Source organism: Cornus florida, unplaced genomic scaffold (assembly GCF_030987335.1).
Source record: "Cornus florida cultivar Cherokee Brave unplaced genomic scaffold, ASM3098733v1 CherokeeBrave_3.0.0_Hap2_Chr02, whole genome shotgun sequence".
NCBI lineage: Eukaryota > Viridiplantae > Streptophyta > Magnoliopsida > Cornales > Cornaceae > Cornus > Cornus florida.
Window position 1 is genome coordinate 89,506,760 of NW_026775572.1, and position 17,656 is coordinate 89,524,415.

The 17,656-nt window shown below is 38.6% G+C and overlaps 1 non-coding gene across 1 annotated transcript; it reads left to right on the forward strand.

Moving 5' to 3' along the window:
* The first annotated feature begins 5,542 nt into the window (after positions 1-5,542).
* On the forward strand, positions 5,543-5,651 carry LOC132298048 (small nucleolar RNA R71). The gene has a single exon (XR_009479500.1). It is a non-coding gene; the product is annotated as a small nucleolar RNA R71 (small nucleolar RNA).
* Positions 5,652-17,656: the final 12,005 nt, after the last annotated feature.

The window sequence follows — 17,656 nt, forward strand, 5'->3', positions numbered from 1 at the left end:
TGAAGATCTGCAGTGGCTGGAGGTGCAGGTGCGGGTGCGGGTGCAGGGAGTCGGCTGGAGAGATCGGCAAAGCAAGCCATGACATCCGCCTTGAAAGAGGTGAACTCAGCTCAATGGGCAGTGATGTTGGCTCGCATGGCTGCTACGTCCTCCTCCAGTGTCTGTAAGCGTGCTCCAAATCCGGGAGTGGGAACTGGAGACTCAGGCAGAGATGCCTCTGAAGAAGACTCCCGAACTCGCTCCTGAGCAGCGGCTTGATCACTGGTATCATCGGCATCAGCATACTCCTCCGCAGGTCGCTCCAGGTCAATGTCCATGCGATCGGTAGCCGGATCGACTAGTGCGTCGTCCGTTGCGATATCTGCTGCTGCTGGAGGTGCCGGCTGTGCCTGGGCTGCCTCCCTTTCCTCTAGTTCAGCTGCTGCCTCTACAGCTGGCTCCTGAAGACTCCGAATAAGAGCATTGTAGCTCTTATTCCAGTCGCTCCTCCTATAGAAGCTAGACCGTGCAAGGGGCTCCTCATCTGGGGGCACTCTGTAGCGCTGGTCAAGAAGGATCTGCGTGATGAGGTGTCCGAAGGGCAGGACCTTGGACCGCTTAGGGTCCTTCCTGGAAATGAAAGAATCATACAGCAACCTCATCACGCTCTAGATGAGGACTGGAATAGATACCCAGCAGCCCGTGTAAAAAGCGTAAAGAGCTGTCAAGTAGTCATGACGCCTCTGGATCTTGTGGCCCGCCATGTAAATGTTCTGGAAAAGAACTGTGTCAATGAACTAGAGGTCGTCAGGCAAGAAGGTCCTGGTGGCGAATGTCTGACCACCGGCATGATGACCTGTCAAGGAGACAGCCATGTCAGAAAATGAAGGCCTATGCAGCCTCGGGTATGTCTCTGCAAGCTCAGGTGGACACCGGTGTGGGCACCGGCAAGCACGGGCCAGAGTGTCAACTGTGATGACAATCTCGTGGCCGTCCAGTGTAGTGATCATCTCTGCGGTAGATCGTGGCGAGGGCCGGAGATGCTGAAAGAATAGCCGCACCAGTCGCGGGTATACAAGGCCGGTGACTGGGGCAAAGATGGCTGAGAGGCCCCGCTGCATGATATCCTGATAGCCAGACCGGGTCAGGATAGACTCGGAGAAGTACTCAGTATCGAAGTATGACTCCTGAGCCACGGTTATAGCTACATATCTCGGCAGCAACTGGTCACGGCGCTGAGCCGGTAGAGGTGGCTGCGGTGATGGCATGGCGGCTGCATCTGCCTGATAGCGTATAGGAGAAGGTGATGGTGTGAAGGCTGGAGGAGCCTGGGATGTAGATGGAATGTGGTCAGCTCCCTCCTCAGCCTCGTGGGATGGGGACTGAGGGGGAGTAGCCTGTGCGGGCTCCGTCTGAGCATGAGATGCCTCTGCAACCATCTCTATCCTGGGCCGTATATGTCTGCGGGGTCACTGTGGCCCCGAAGATCTCCTGGCTGTACTCTTGTACCGCGGAGGCATGATCTGCAAAAAGATAAGAAAATTTCAATATAAGTCAGTGCCAGATATAAGAATTTAAGTGCATAATAGAAACATGTATGTCAAATAAGATAGACAAAATACGGATGACATGAATCTAGGATGATGATGAAATGTGAATCATGCTAAGCAATGTAGGTATGAAATGCATCCAATGTGGAATATCACAGGCATTGTGCATATAAAGATAGCATGAAGACAACATGAGATGAATGAAGTGTGTATGTGTGATCTTTGAAAGTTCGATCGATCGAACTTTAAGTTCGATCGATCACCGAAAATTTTCGATCGATCGAAGTGAAAAATGTTCAAAAGTTGGATCGATCGAAGCATGAAAGCGCACAAGATTGGATCGATCGAAGGTAGTGAAATGAAGTTCACAACTTCGATCGATCGAAGCACAAGTTCGATCGATCGAACTGTGCGAATGCCGAATCTGAGAAGTCGCAGATCTGTGAGATCTAGAGCACGGGGCCCACACAAACGTGTTTGTGAGCCCATCTACACACCAAACATCCCATCCTCAACACCCAAACACTCCCCAAATGCCAAATCAAATAAAAAATCCCCAATTTTGGTTCGGCCGAATGCATGTGTGAATATGTATATCATAATCATGAAATTGATGCTTCAAAATGGATGATTAATACACATACAACATAAATCAATATAGAAAATCATGAATCATGCATCGATTAAACTTTTAAATCAAGAAATGGCTCGCGATTTACCTCAAAACTGAGAGGGATGAGATGAGAGAGAGGGTGCGAAGCCACGGTGAAAATAAGGCTCTACCTTGCCGGAATTGGCTCGCCGGAGATGGGGAAGATGATTGGAATGGAGGTTGGCCGGATTGAGATGAGATTGAGAGAAGAGGGAGACTAGGGTTTGGTTTCCTTTTGAAGTTGGATCGATCCAAAGTGATCGATCCAACTCAGTTATATTTTAAAAAAAAAAAACACGATATGCAGAGTTCGATCGATCGAAGATGGAGTTCGATCGATCGAACTTAGGTCTCCACTCTTAATGGCATTTTTTGAAAAATTTGGATTCTTTTTTTTTTTTTTTTTTTTTTGAAATGAATGTTGAAAAATCAAAGGAAATTAAATCAATGAGATGCAAATTTCGATCGATCGAAGAAAGATTTCGATCGATCGAAGAGGATAAAGAATGTACAAGTTTAAGGGTTTAAGAGTTGATATGTGTTGGAACCTTGGATCGATCGAACTTGGAATTCGATCGATCGAACATGAAAAATTTTGAAAAGTCCCGAGAGCATGCATTTTGGAATTTGGATGCAGGTCCAAAATTTTTCTAAGTGTTGGGACTCATGATCGATCGAACCACATGTTAGATCGATCGAAAGGTAGTTCGATCGATCGAAATGGTTTACAATCGATCGAACTTTTGAAAATTTGGAGATCCCGAGAGCATGCATTTTGGAGTTTGGATGCAGGTCCAAAAATTTTCTAAGTGTTGGGTGCAAAATGAGAGCTGGATCGATCGAGTCCATAGTTGGATCGATCGAACCAAAGTTCGATCGATCGAACCAAGACTTGGATCGATCGAAATTATGCCTAAATGCTCAAAATGACTTGAATGCTCATGCAATCCCTTACTCAGTTCCTTCCAATGTATATGAACCACAAAAACAGTATCTAGACTTCGCAAGAATCAAAATGCAAGATAGAAATAAGGGAGGAATAGGGTTTTGACATCCTACGAATTTCGGTACTAGTCTTTAACGTCTCTAGCAAGACCTTGGGCTCTTTCAGCCCGGATCAAAGATCTTGCAATGCATCCCCTCCTTTTTGGGATGAGAGATGTTTCGAGTCACTCCCAACAAATGGTTCTTAGAAGAACTTGTTGGGGTAAACTCAAAAGACGTCTTGAGTTCCTTGTCAAAACTTTCCTTGGGCTTCCACGCCCTTTCACAACAAGAGTTCGAAATCACTTTTCTGGCATGCAATGCTAAAGATGAAGATGAAGGCTTTGAAACATTGTTCATGCACAAAAGCTCATTTCTTTCACAAGCAAGATCATGATATTCCTCTACCACATTAACCTCTTCTTCATATTTGTCAAATGGATTGGGTGTGGGGTTAAAGATGTTCAACTTCACTCTCATGTGCCCAAAAGAAATCTTCATTATCCCCGTCCTACAATTTATGTTGGCATTTGAGGTTGCCAAGAAAGGACGGCCAAGGATAACTGGAATTTGGTTCTTTGGATTGGGCACCGGTTCCGTGTCAATGACGACAAAGTCAACCGGGAAGAAGAACTTATCAATCTTAATCAACACATCCTCAATTATCCCCCTAGGCTTCTTAATGGATCGGTCGGCAAGTTGTAAAACCACCGACGTCGGTTTCAATTCACTTAGGCCCATTTTGACATAAACCGAATAAGGAAGAAGGTTAACACTAGCCCCTAAGTCAAGAAGTGCCCGGTTGATGACATGTTCACCAATGACACAAGATGTTGTAGGTGCACCGGGGTCCTTAAACTTTGGCAAAGTGTTGTGTTGTAGAATGGAACTCACTTGTTCTGTTAAGACCACTTTTTTTGATGTTTGGCTCTTGTTCTTCCGCTTTTGGGTGCATAAGTCCTTTAAGAATTTGGCATAAGCCGGAATTTGCTTAATTGCATTGAAAAGTGGAAGATTAACTGTGACTTGCCTAAACATATCCATTATCTCATTGTTCTTGGTCTTTTGCCTTTCTTTTGAAATGGACCCTTTCAAGGCGTCCGGAAATGGAGCTTTTTCAAAAACTCTTTCAGCATTTTCTTTCAAAGAATTTTCAGTATTGGACTTGTTCGATTCATTGGATTTTAAATCACTTTTCAAAGAAGAATCATGAATAACATTTTTCAAAGAACTTTTCTCAAACACATTTTTCAACACTGTTTTCAATGAATCTCTTTGAAAATTATCTTTCAACTCACAATTTGAGGGCTTCTCATTCTCAAGATCATGCACATGCAATGAAGGAAGAATAGTGTGTGGAACGGGACGGGTGACAACTTGAGGTTGTACTGGTTCACTCTCTTCATTAGGCATTTTAACTTGATTGTCTACTACCCTACCACTTCTCAAGGTTGTTACCGCATTGACATGCTCAACATTATGCCCTTCCAATGAGGATTTGGTTTCTACAACACATTGTTGTTTGATTGGGGCATTCACGTGCATCTTTCCCTTCTCTCTAGCATTAAGTGTTTCAGCTATTTGCCCTACTTGGGTTTCTAGCTTGGCAATTGATTGAGAATGAGAATGCAACAATTGAGTATTTGCTTCTAGAGTGCCCAAAGCATTTAAAACCTTTTCCTCAAAAGCGGAACCTCTAGAATTTCGTTGAGAATATGATTGGTTAGGAAAATGAGAATTAGCAAATTGATTTCCTTGTGAGTTATATGGTCTTGAACCTTGGGATCCTTGGTTTTGAAGTGGAGGTGGAATGTATTTCCCTTGAAAACCGCCTTGGGAAGAGTTCGAGCCCTCCCCTTGGTTTTTCCAAGAAAAATTAGGATGATTCCTCCAACCGGGATTGTAATGGTTACCATAAGGATTGTTCCCTTGGTTCACAAATGTTGCATTAACTTGCTCAATGGGTTCATTTTGAATTTGTCCATGAGGACAATTAGAAGTAGAATGAAGAACACTAGAACAAGTCATACATGATTCATTTTGAGCTCTAGGAGAATGGTTAGGAAAGGAAGACACTTGATTCGCCAAGTTTTGATTGATCAATTGATCAAACTTTTGAGATAAAGACTTCATCTCGGCGGTTATATCATTTGAGTGGTCAACTTGATGTAAGCCAACACTCTTCCTACCTTGAGAATTTCTACCATTCCTAGATGACAATGTTCTATGCAAAGAGTTTTCACTCATGCTCTCATAAAGACGCCACACGTCTTTCTCTTGCCGGTCTATATAAGAACCTCCTATTGAAGCATCAACCATGCCTTTATAATTGTCCGATAAGCTTTCAAAGAAGAATTGGACCAATTGCCATTTAAGCATGTCATGGTGAGGACACTTCCTAAGCAATTCATTGAAGCGTTCCCATGCCTCGTGGAAAGTTTCTCCCTTCCCATGTGTGAATTCCCTAATGGCGGTTCTCATAGCATTGGTTTGCGAAACTGGATAGTACTTTTTCAAAAATTCTTGTTGCATTTCTGCCCAAGAAGTTATAGAAAAAGGCCTAAGGTTGTTAAACCAATACTTCGCCTTATCTTTAAGGGTGAATGGAAAAAGTTTCAGCCTCAAAACTTCTTCCGGCATGTTCGTGTATCGAACGGTAGAACAAATTTCAAGAAACTCATCCAAATGCTTGTAAGGTTCTTCACTAGGAAGTCCATGAAAGTTAGGTAGCATTTGGATAGTTTGTGCTTTAATCTCATAATGGTGTGCTCTAAATGGTGGCAATTGAATGCATGTGGGTGCATTATACTCATTAGGCACATAGTGATCTCTCAATGCGAGTGGTGGATTAGCAACTTGAGGTGCAACATGGACACCTTGGTTATATTGAGCTTGGTTAATGATGGGGGGTTGTGGTGCATATATTGGCCTTGGAATTCCCATTGGAATTTGGCCTTGTTGTTGAGGAGGTTGATGAATGTATGGCCTAGGCATGCCTAATGGAACTTGCATATTATCATTTTGCACATTAGGGTGAAGGATGCCTTGTTGGTCTATGTGACCAAGGTCTTCAACATGATCATCATTGAGAGCGTCCATTGGTAGATTGGTTCTATGTGAACTTCCTCTTCCCCTTGGATTCCTAATAGTGGATTCTAAATGCAAATCAAGAGGGACAAGAGTAGGTCTCAATGAACGACGACCATTCATGCACAATGCAACACGAATAAGCAACTTTCTCAACAATGCAATTAAACTTCACAACCACAATTTTCAAATGCAATGTATGTCAAATAAATGCCTCCACGTGGGCCCCCGATTTAACTAAGGAGATTGAGTAAGAAGGTCTCACAATAGTCCTCTAGCACTTCAACTCCAAATTTAAAAGCTTAACTTAGCAAAAAAAATTTTAGCAACTCTTCATTTTAAGCATTTTTCCTTTGCTTCGCTTTGCTCCTTAGCTTGGAAGTTCTTTGCTAGCTCCTTGCTCAATGCACCTTGTTAATGAAGAACAAACTTAATAAGTAATCAAAAATAGAAAATAAAAAGAAAGTAAAGACACGATCAAAAGAGTACTAATCCTAATTGAATTTCACAAATCGACGTTGCCAATTTAAAATCCCGGCAACGGCGCCAAAAACTTGTTGTTGGTTTCCTTGATGGAGTCGCCACAACCAACAAAGCTTGAGAGTTGTGTGTGTTTAGGAGGTGGCCAAGTTTTACATTTATAAAAAGCCACTACTACATTTCTCTATATAAAATATAGATAGGGCGAGTAGGGATTGTCCCAAGGGATTTGATGGTGTATCGAATTGTGAACTATGGTAATTAGGGTTAGTAGGTCGAGTGATCACACAATTGGTTGGTTGGTTGATTAAGCTAAATTGAATTCAACTAAATAAAATAATATGAGGTAAACAAGAGAGAGAGAGGTCTGGGTGTAGAGATCACCACCAAGCAATACTTTTCTATACTACTAACAAGTGATCAATTGAGGGTAATGGATGTGTTGCAATATGATAAGGGTGTGTGTGCATTAGGTTGATTCAATTGGCAAGGATGACAAATCAAGCAAGTATTGTCTAAACATCATGTGAAGAGCACAATATATCTAAGCAATAGAGCATATATTGTCTAGACAACATGGGGATAGCACAATAGATCAAAACAAGTCATTAATCCTTCATTAAGCTCACAATCCACATGCAACACAATATTAGAGGAATATGCCATTTGGACTCACAAGTATGGAACATCAAACATCAAGAGTAGATTGTCCTCCCATCTAACATTATACTACCACTACACTAAATCTACACTACTAGCATGAAAATAAAGTTATCTAGACTAGGGGAGAGGCACAAACCATCAAGAATAGGCATAAACCATCAAATGAACCAAAATAGCATTCATTAAGCATATCATCTTGATAATCTCTAAATCTATAGCATCAATACACATAGACATACATCAAAAACACTAAATCTAGAGATAAGCACATGAATATCCTACTTTAGCATACATAGACATATGGGTAGCATAGAATAGTCAATTGGAAGCATTAAACCATACAAACCATGAAATAATCAAGATTTATATATACATGAATATCAAGATGTATCATACAACACTAATCCCTCAATAATACACAAGATTAGAGTATAGAAAGCATGCTTGGGGCTAACTCTAGCCCCAAGAAGATGTCTAGCCACTCATGGTAGTGATGATCCAACCCTCAAGGGCTAACTCCATGGCTGCTCCTTGTTGGTGAAGATCTCCTCCAATGGTGCTCTAGCTTCCTCCCTTCTTCCTCTCCAAGAATAGCCTCCAAGATGATTTTCAATGTGTGACAAGAGACTCTAGACTCCTCTCCAAAAAGTGTATCATATTCCTTATATAGGTAGGTCAAATACACCCTATGATGAGCTGTGGTCGTGCAGGGCATATTCTCCAATGATTGGGTGAAGGACGGAATAAATGAGCTGGACTTTAACTTTTTCTCGCTGGAGGAAGTTCGATCGATCGAACCTTAACTTGGATCGATTGAAGATGGGTTCGATCGATCGAACTGCATCTTGGATCGATTGAAGTGGTTTGACTCCTCCGGATAAGGATAAGGCTGAGATATTTCGAAGATATTTATGGGGAAAAGGACAAAAGTGGTTGGTAGGCGTACAGCTGTGGATAAGATCAATCATTTGAATAGGACAAAATAGGGTTCGATCGATCGAAGGTGATGTTGGATCGATCGAACTTGGAATTTCAGCAAAGGCCAAGGTTGGATCTATCGAGAAGTACTGTGATCGATCATAGATGTTCGATCGATCGAACTCTAAGTTGGATCGATCGAACTTTTCAGCTGCACAACTTAATTCCTTTTTGCTCCTTTCTTTCTCCACTTTGCTCCCTCCTTTGGTTTATCTCAGGATTGCTTCAATTAAGCTCTTATTTGGCTGAGTTACCTCAATTTTGGGATTAGTGCCTGAAAATATAAATAACACGTAATAAGTCTAAGATAGATAAAGGTACTAGAATGCTTAAGCTTAACGGGTTTAAATGCGCACTTTTCAGTGCTCATCAGTGGTGGTGGTAATGGTGACGGCAGTGGTGGTAGTAACTATGGTGGAAAGCAGTGACGGTGGTGGTGGTCGAAGGTGATACTGGTGGAAATCGGTGGTGGTTATGGCCATAATAGAGGTGGCGGTGGCTAAAGGTCGTGGAGGTGGCAACGGTGTGCTGGTTGAAGGTGGCAATAATGGTGGTGGCGGCAGTGATGGTGGTGGAAGACAATTGAGGTGGTGGTGATGGGGAAAGTCAGCGGTGATTGTGGTGGAAGGTGGTGGTGGTGGTTTTTGGACTTGAAGTGTTAGAGTTTTTTAGGAACTTGATTTTTTAAAAATAATTACTTAGGAATGGAATGGTCATTTCATATGTTAAGCTGTGGAATGGATTTTCAGTCAAATGGAATGGTTATTTTCACTTTAAATTGCACACCAAGCCAAATAATGGTTAGAATGTGCATTCTATTTCATTTTTGTACACCAAACATAACATCAGAGAACAAACCAATTGTTTTATTGCGTTGAGTTTATAATCATTAGTAAGTTAAAACATCAAACCCTAATTTTTTTTGGATCTTGATGGCTCATAAAACATCAAACCTCAAATTTGGACATAATTGGAGCTTTATCGATCCCTGTAGGCATTATAAAGGTAAAACTTAAACAGGTTGACTATAATTCGAATCTAACTATGAGAAGTGCGGTTAATACAGAAACCCGTCAACTATGCTTCCTTTCCCTTTCTTTTAGCCCTTGTTTGTGTCGTTGTGGGCCTGTCCCCTTAATTCCAAACCCTAACAAGGATATTTTTAGTTAAAGTAGATATTTTTGGGCCTTTCCTCCCCAAGCCCAAACACTTATTCAGATGCTGTAATTACTAATTACTCTATACAATATACTTGAATTAAAAATAAATAACAGTAATAATAATGAGGAATTATGTCACCCTCTAGGCCGATTGTCAAATAACAAGCCAATAAGATTTTTCCATTTAATTAAAAAGAAAAGAAATGTCATATCATTTTAGGACTTGGTCCGAGCAAGCAATAGCGGAGATAGGAATTTCTTTTTTTGGTTGGTAATCTTTAACAATAATATTTTATAAAAAATTCTAACGAAAACAATAATTTAAATGATAATATATATATTGAATACATTTTTTCATGATTATTTTATAATTGATTTTAAATCCATTCCCATCGTTTATCTTAAAAGCCTTTAGCCTCCAATTTGTAATTTGTACATGCCTCCTCCTGCCATAGGTACACACTCATGCATATGCTGTGGTGTGTATATGAATATGGAATATAAATAATTCCTTCCTTGTTAAAGAAATTAAGCGTATTACTACAACCTCACAGGCTTTTGTCCCCCGTTCTGTTTCTAATGAGATAGATTTGGTAACTTCCTAAATAGGACTTGGACGGGTATAATAAAATAATTGATACTCGATACAAGTTTGGAGCTGTAACGAATTTAGTGATGAACCAACCCTGCCCCGCCCCGATTATATTTGTATCTTTAAAAAGCTTATATATATATATATATATCTTTATTTTTGTTAAAACTCTTGTTACTTTGCTGGAAATGTCCATTAATATATTAATATTTATTATTTAGTAATTTAAAAACTTGGCTAGTGTATTTATTAATCCAGTTTGAGCACATTGGGTTAGTTTTTTTTTTTTTTTTTTTTTTTATACTAAATAATAAAAGTGACATAATTTGCCCCACCCCACCCCACAATTAAACAGAGTATGTGTGGCGAAGTCAATACTTTGTCTGCCGGAGTAGAGGCGGGGATGGTATACCAACTAAAAACCCGTCTCAGAGTAGGGGTGGAGTTGGTATGACGGATGTTTTAACAGAGCGAAGTAGGGTTTAGCCAAATCCGTCCCAACTCCACCCCGTTGCCATCCCTTTACTCCCTTTGTCCTCAAATAAGTGTTGCCTTTTATTTTTATCCGTCCAAAATAAGTATCCCATTTAAAAAGTCAGTATACTATTTTTGTATTATTACTAATTTAACCTTCTTGCATTGAAGCTATAAAAAGTACTAAACCATCAATTTACCGTGGATTAGTAAATTTAGTAATTCATTTACGACTAATATAATAAAAATAAAATAGTTATCATTTTTACAAAGTTTGATTCTCAAAGAGAAACACTTATTTTAAAAAGAATAGAGCATTAAGCTAAAACTTTAGTAATACCGCCTGATTTATATTAAATACTTGCGATTTTGCTAAAACTTTTGTAATGCCTCCATTAAACTTTGGTAAAACTCCCCCGGTATATTTACTTGCTCCCAACAACTGATACTTCTACCCTTTATTTATTTATTTTTATTTTTTTATGTAAACTTCTCAAAAATTATAAAGTTGGTCCCTCAAAATTTTCAAAGTGTCTTCTAGTCTTTGGAAAAATTACAATTGGTAAATGATGTTTGCATTACATTTGTTTTGTATTCTACTTTCAAAAAAATGACATAGTTTCCTCTAGAAACCACAATTTTGTCAGAGCTCGTTTGACGGTGCTGTTAGAATAACAAAACGTTTTTTGCCACTAGAGCTGTCAAAATATTGCTATTGGGGAAAACTATGTTAGGTATTTGGTGACACATTATAATAAGTATTTTTTATCATTAAATTATTTCCAAGTTGTTTAGTAGTTATATTTTTTTTAAACAATTGTATTGCTAATTTCACAATAGCATCCTTTAATATATATAATGTTACTATATCTGATAATAACGACTTTATAAAAGAAGTGTTGAAATTGTCTTGCTTATTGATAATGGCTATAAATTGAGGAATTTGCTTTTGCTTTTACTTTTGCTTATTTATTTTGCTTAGTAAATTAATTATTGATAGTATATTTACTTAATTTTAAGTCATTGTTTTGGTTAAAGAGATGTTGACATGATAAAACATTATCTTGAATGTTAAACTTGTTTGGTTAAAGAGATGTTGACATGATAGAACATTATCTTGAATGTTAAACTTGTTTTATGTGTTGTAAACCAAAAGAGTGAAAATAAATAAATAAATAAAAAGCAATTTGGAAAAAAAAGAAAATTTTAAAAATTTTGTTGTTTAAAAAAAAAATTTAAGAGATGGAGAAGGTTACTTTTGGGATTTGTCCGTAACTACTTTGAGTATAAACAAAGGGAATAAGGGAAATAGATGCCTACCCATAAGCGTGAAAGTCGCCATATATGTGAAAAAATAAAAATGAAGCACAAAGACAAAAAAAAAAAAAAAAAAAAATGCAAGTCTTTTGCACATGTTGATTGTTTAGTTTCTAAGAATATGTGATATCATTGATCTATTGTCTTAAATCTAAACAATTGACAAATTATTTATGTTTGGAACTTGGTGGTGATTTTACTACAATTACTAAGTTTGTGTAATTATAAGGAATTGGTTGTAGTTCTGTTTATCTTACTCGTATAGTCTTGTAGAGTCTATACTCTTATTGGGTTTTATATACAAGTTCTATATGGTGGTTTGCTTCCTTCTCTTTATTTTTCTTTCTTCATGTCATACCCTTATCAATTTCTAACAAAAAGAGGGAGAGAGTTTAGAACTTATCCATTCAGGGGGAGAGAGATTTTTGCATGTTTGTATCTTAGGGGAGAGCACACGCTCATTGCATTTTGCATTGCATTGGCATTTTGAGCATTGTAGTTTTGGTTACTTTTTATACTCTTGTTTAGTATTTTTGTTGAGTTGATATGCAGATTGCATGTTTGAAACTGCAAGTGATGAAGCTTCGTATGTTTGAAGAGACAATGGAATGTCTATTTATTTGTTTTTTTTATCTTTAACAAAATGTAATTTGACTTTTTCTGTTGTTAGTTAGGTTACAAATTGTCAAGGTTGGTTTTGTCTTGAAATTGCCAAAGGGGGAGATTGTGAGATATAACTTTGTAATGTTGACAAATTTCAAAGTCAAAACTTTCTGATCGAGTTGTAATTTTTGTTTACCTCGAGTCTTGGTCTTTTGGAGCTAAAGTGCAGGTGCCTCTTGCTGTTGAATCCATTGAGAACATCATCTAGAATAGGTAATTGAGTGAGGAACACTTATGGGTATCTTTAATGTTGGGTATGAGAGCATAGGTTGGAAATAACATTCAATAAAGTCCAACCGGTTGCACTTCACTTTATAACCGATTACATTTTCTATGCAAATATAGCCCTTAGGATTTTTGGAATCGGTTGCATTTCTAAATGGAACTAGTTGCACTTTGAAGTTAAACCAGTTGTTTTTGCCTGAATGTGCGAAAAAACAATCTTTGGTAAGTTTTTAGTTTCCTGTATTTACCCAAACTTGTAGGGTAGTCTTTGCACGATTTTAAAAGCTCTTCTCTCATATAATAAGGACTCTCTACTATATATGTAACATCTTTCTAAAATCCTAGAGAGAGGTTTTGGTGGCTTCAATTGGAAAATCAAAGTTCTGATCCTTTACTCATCATTGAAGTGATTTGAGAGAATTTTTGTGCGTGCCGTCGTCGCAAACCCAAAAGTTTATATGCAATGTAGCCAAGTTTTACATTCAGAAATTGCCACTACTACCTTTCACTAAAAATATAGTTAGGGTGAGTAGGGATCGTCCCAAGGGATTAAGTGTCCCATTAGGTTGAGGAATCAAAATTAGGGTTAGTAGGTCGAGTGATCAAAATAGTGGTTGGTTGGTTGAATTAAACTAGATGCAAATTAAACTAAGGTAAGAAATAATGCAATAGAGAGAATAAAAGAAAGAGAGATCTTGCGGTTTAGAGATCACCACTAAGCATAGCTTTTCTACACCTTTAATGCATGATTAATGAGGGGAAGAACATGTATTGCAATATAGAGTGTGTGTGTGATTGATTCAACAAGTATAGATGACAAATTAAGCATATATTGTCTAAACAACATGGTGGATAGCACAACATATCAAATCAAGCCATTAATCATTTCTTTAAGCTCACAATCCAAACACATCACAAGGTTAGAGATACATGTTACTTGTTTTTCATAAGTATGGAACATCAACAACAAGCATGGATTGTCCTCCCATTTAACAACTACTCTACAACTAAGCTAATGACATGAAATTAAACTAATTAAACTAAGGAAGAGGTACAATCCATCATGCAATGAGTATAAACCATCAAATAAACCACAAGAACATGACATTAAGTACTATGTCTTGACAATTTCTAGATCTATAGCATCAATACACATAGACATGCATCAATAATACAAGAAATAGAGACAAACACATGAGCATCTATTCTAGCATATATAGACATATGGATAGAATGAAATGATCAATTGGAAGCATTAAACCACATAAATCATTGAATAAACAAGATTTATATATATAAAAGTGTCAAGACATGAATCACAAAACAAATCCCCTCAAAAATACATAAATCAAGAAGTAGAAAGCATGCTTAGGGCTAACTCTAGCTCCAAGAGGATGTCTAGCCACTCATGGATGATGTCCTCCAACCCTCAAGGGCAAACTCCATGGAAGAAATCTGTTCCTTGGTTGATGAAGAGTCTCTAACGGTGTCTCTAGCCTCCTCCTCCTCTTTTCTTCCTTCCTAAGAGTTCTCTAAGGTATGATATGATATTCTATGATGTGATACAAAAAGTAATCCTTATCCTTATATAAGTAGGTCAAATGACACCCAAAATGAGCTGGGGTCGTACAACAAATATTCCCCAATGATTGGATAAAGGACAACTTTTTGTGAGCTAGAAATTTAACTTTTTCGCACTGGAAGAAGTTTGATCGATCGAACCTTGGACTTGGATCGATCGAACATGGCTGAGATCTATCGAACTTAGGCTGGATCGATCCATGATGGCGGCACCTTTTTGGATAAAAACAAATTTGAGATATTTTGAAGATATTTTTGGAAAAAGGGCAAAAGCGGTTGGTAGGGTGGTACAACTGGATAAGATCAATCATTTGGATAAGGACAAGAATGTTCAATCGATCGGAGAAGGAAGTTGGATCGATCAAACTTTTTGAGATCTTTGAACAGGGACAAACATGGCTCAGATCCATCTTGAAGTGCTGAGATCGATAAAAGTTGGATCGATCGAACTTTTCTTGAGATCGTTGGAAGTTGCTGAAATTCCACCATCTACTTCCTTTTGCTCTATTTTGTTCCTTTCTTTGAATCATCCCAGAATTGCTTCAATTATGCTCTTATTTGGCTGAGTTAACTTATTTTGGGGATAAGTACCAGAAAATGGAAATAACACGAAATCAATTGATAAGCGCCGAATAATGTATATTCAAGCGCCCTAAATTACATTAACAAAGTCCAGTTATTAATTATTTTATGTAGATTAACTCCATTTCTATGTTTTTATGCATTTTCAGGTTCATTGGCCAAAATGGAACAAGAATAAGGCCTTGTGGAATCTTGAGCAACAAAAGGTGCCAATGCTGAATTCTGGCAGCAGTAGAGCCTGGACTTTGCTTGCCATTTTGACCTTCCAAACTCGAGAACTGGACTTCCCTCATAACATGAAAGATTTAGAGCTCTGAATCAGCTTTCCAAATCTTCAAGTGGTTCATCATTCGGAGTTCGGAGCAGAGAGTTATGATCTTCACAACAGAGGTGCGCAGAACTGCCTAGCAGCACTGATGTACTGCCTTTCTCCCCATTTTCGACCAACCAGACTTGAGAATTGGGTCTTCATCAAAACATGAAGTTTTTAAAGCACTGAATCAGCTCTCCAAATCTTCAAACAGATCGTCATTCGGAGTTCGGGGCACAAAGTTATAGCAGTTTTCCCAAAATAGGTCAGCACTGAGCAAGAGGAGCATGTTGCACATTGCACTAAGTTAGAGTGCTCGAGGTCACCAAACGTGTGCTCGAAAATCAGGCAGAATGCCCTTCGGAAATGGCTCATTTCAGCCCACTTGCACATTGGTTTCCTCAATGCCATCTTCTTTCTTTATGAAGTGGTTGGAGGTGTTCCTTGGAGGAGAGAGGGTATTGTTGGAGCATAAAAGGCTACCCAAAGGCCACATATATGAAAAAGCTTTATCTTGAGCAAGAGAAAGGAGAGAGAAGAGAGCAAGGAGAAGGGTGTTCTTGAGTGCTACAGTAGGAGCTCGAAAATGGAGATGAGGATGATGCTTCTTCCTTCTTCTAGCTCACCAATGGGTAACTAAACCTCATCTAGGGAGGTGATGAAACCCCTCCCTTGTAAGCATGTGTTAGTATAGTTTATTTTTGGGGATTACAATGTATTTTTGATAGTCTTTCCATGGTCAAGAGCCTCATTTTTGTTGTAATGAATGTTGAATGTTTTAAATGATTATTGTGAGTTATTCATCTTGTCTTGGATGGTTGCTTTTCTTAATCATATTGCTTGCACTTCCATGGTGACAATGGAAGTTAGATCATGGAATGGTTTTAATGGCATGGAGTTGGAGAACCTAGATAGTTCATGGCTTAGGGTTTCCCTTTGATGGGCTATACTTGATTCTTAGCTTTATGTGCATTCACCATTTAAATTAGGGCTTGATAATCCTTGGCTTAGTAAGCATGTTCTAAGCTACATTTTAGTTTAGGTAGTTGATCATGTGAACCTTTGATGGTTTATTCTTGCCTTTCTAATTAAATGAACTTCTTAAAGATATTATAGCAACCTAGTATTGTTATGTATCATGACTATCATATATGTTGTTTTCCCCTTAAATTAATCTTAACCTAGCATGTGTATAGGGATGGAGGTGGATTCATTTCCCTAGCCTTCTTTACTTGTACTTCACTCCCTTGAATTCTTGCAATTTATTGTTTTATGCACTTTTAATTTCCTAGCTTAAGTGACATCCAACAAAACCTCTATCCACCCTTCATCATTCTAAGAATGATTCTAGACATTTAGGTTGTATTAGACTAGCGCAGTCCCTGTGGTTCGACTTACCCGACCAATAGCCCTATTTTACAATGATTCGTGCTATTGCGAAGGTTGATGTTAATTGACCAACCGATCAATTTTTGGCGCCGTTGCCGGGGACTGCAAACGGTTTAGCAACCGAAGTTTCTAGGGTTAAATTTAGTTTGATTGTGAATATTGTGTCTTGTGAATATTCCTTGTGTGTTTTGACCACCTTTGTGTTTTAAGTGTTGTAAGATTCTAGGGACTCGAAGCTCGCCGTGGGAATGCTAGCAAATTGTAAGTCTAGAGGACCCCAGGTAAGTCTCGTGACTTCTAGTTTCGAGTTGTGAATATTGTGCATGTGTTAAATTTAGTTTTAGTTTAGTTGTGAAGCCCTTGTTGAGGCTCTTATCCTGTTTAAATTTTGTGTTAAAGCATCGGTCCTTGTCGTGGCCATTTACATTTTCCGTCTTGATAATTGAGGAGAAAGGGAACATCGTATGTGGAGTTGTGGTTGATGAATTGCTTTGTTGAGTATATGCTTTGTTGTTGATGTTCGGTCGTAGGTCACTTTCCTTACCCACAATCGATTCGCCCATTGATATCAATTCTCTTGAAAGAACTCTTAGACGGAACCTTAGGGAACCCACTCTTACAAGGGACCTTGAAACTGAATTCAATATAATGGGGGATAACGTAGGAAATCCGGGGAATGAAAGGGCTGAAATTCCTAATATCGAGCCAATGACTCTTAGAGATCATTTCATCCCTACCACCTATGCTTCTCCATCTTGCATAGTGATGCCAAACATCGATGCAGCTCAATATGAGATCAAGTCTAGTACCATTCAAATGCTTCCATCATTTCATGGCTTTGATAATGAAGATCCATACAAGCATCTTGATGAGTTCCTTGAAATCTGTTCAACCATCCGGTTGAGAGGTTTTCCGGACAATGCACTTCATCTCCATCTCTTCCCATTCTCCCTAAAGGATAGGTCAAAATATTGGTTGAACTCCCTCGCT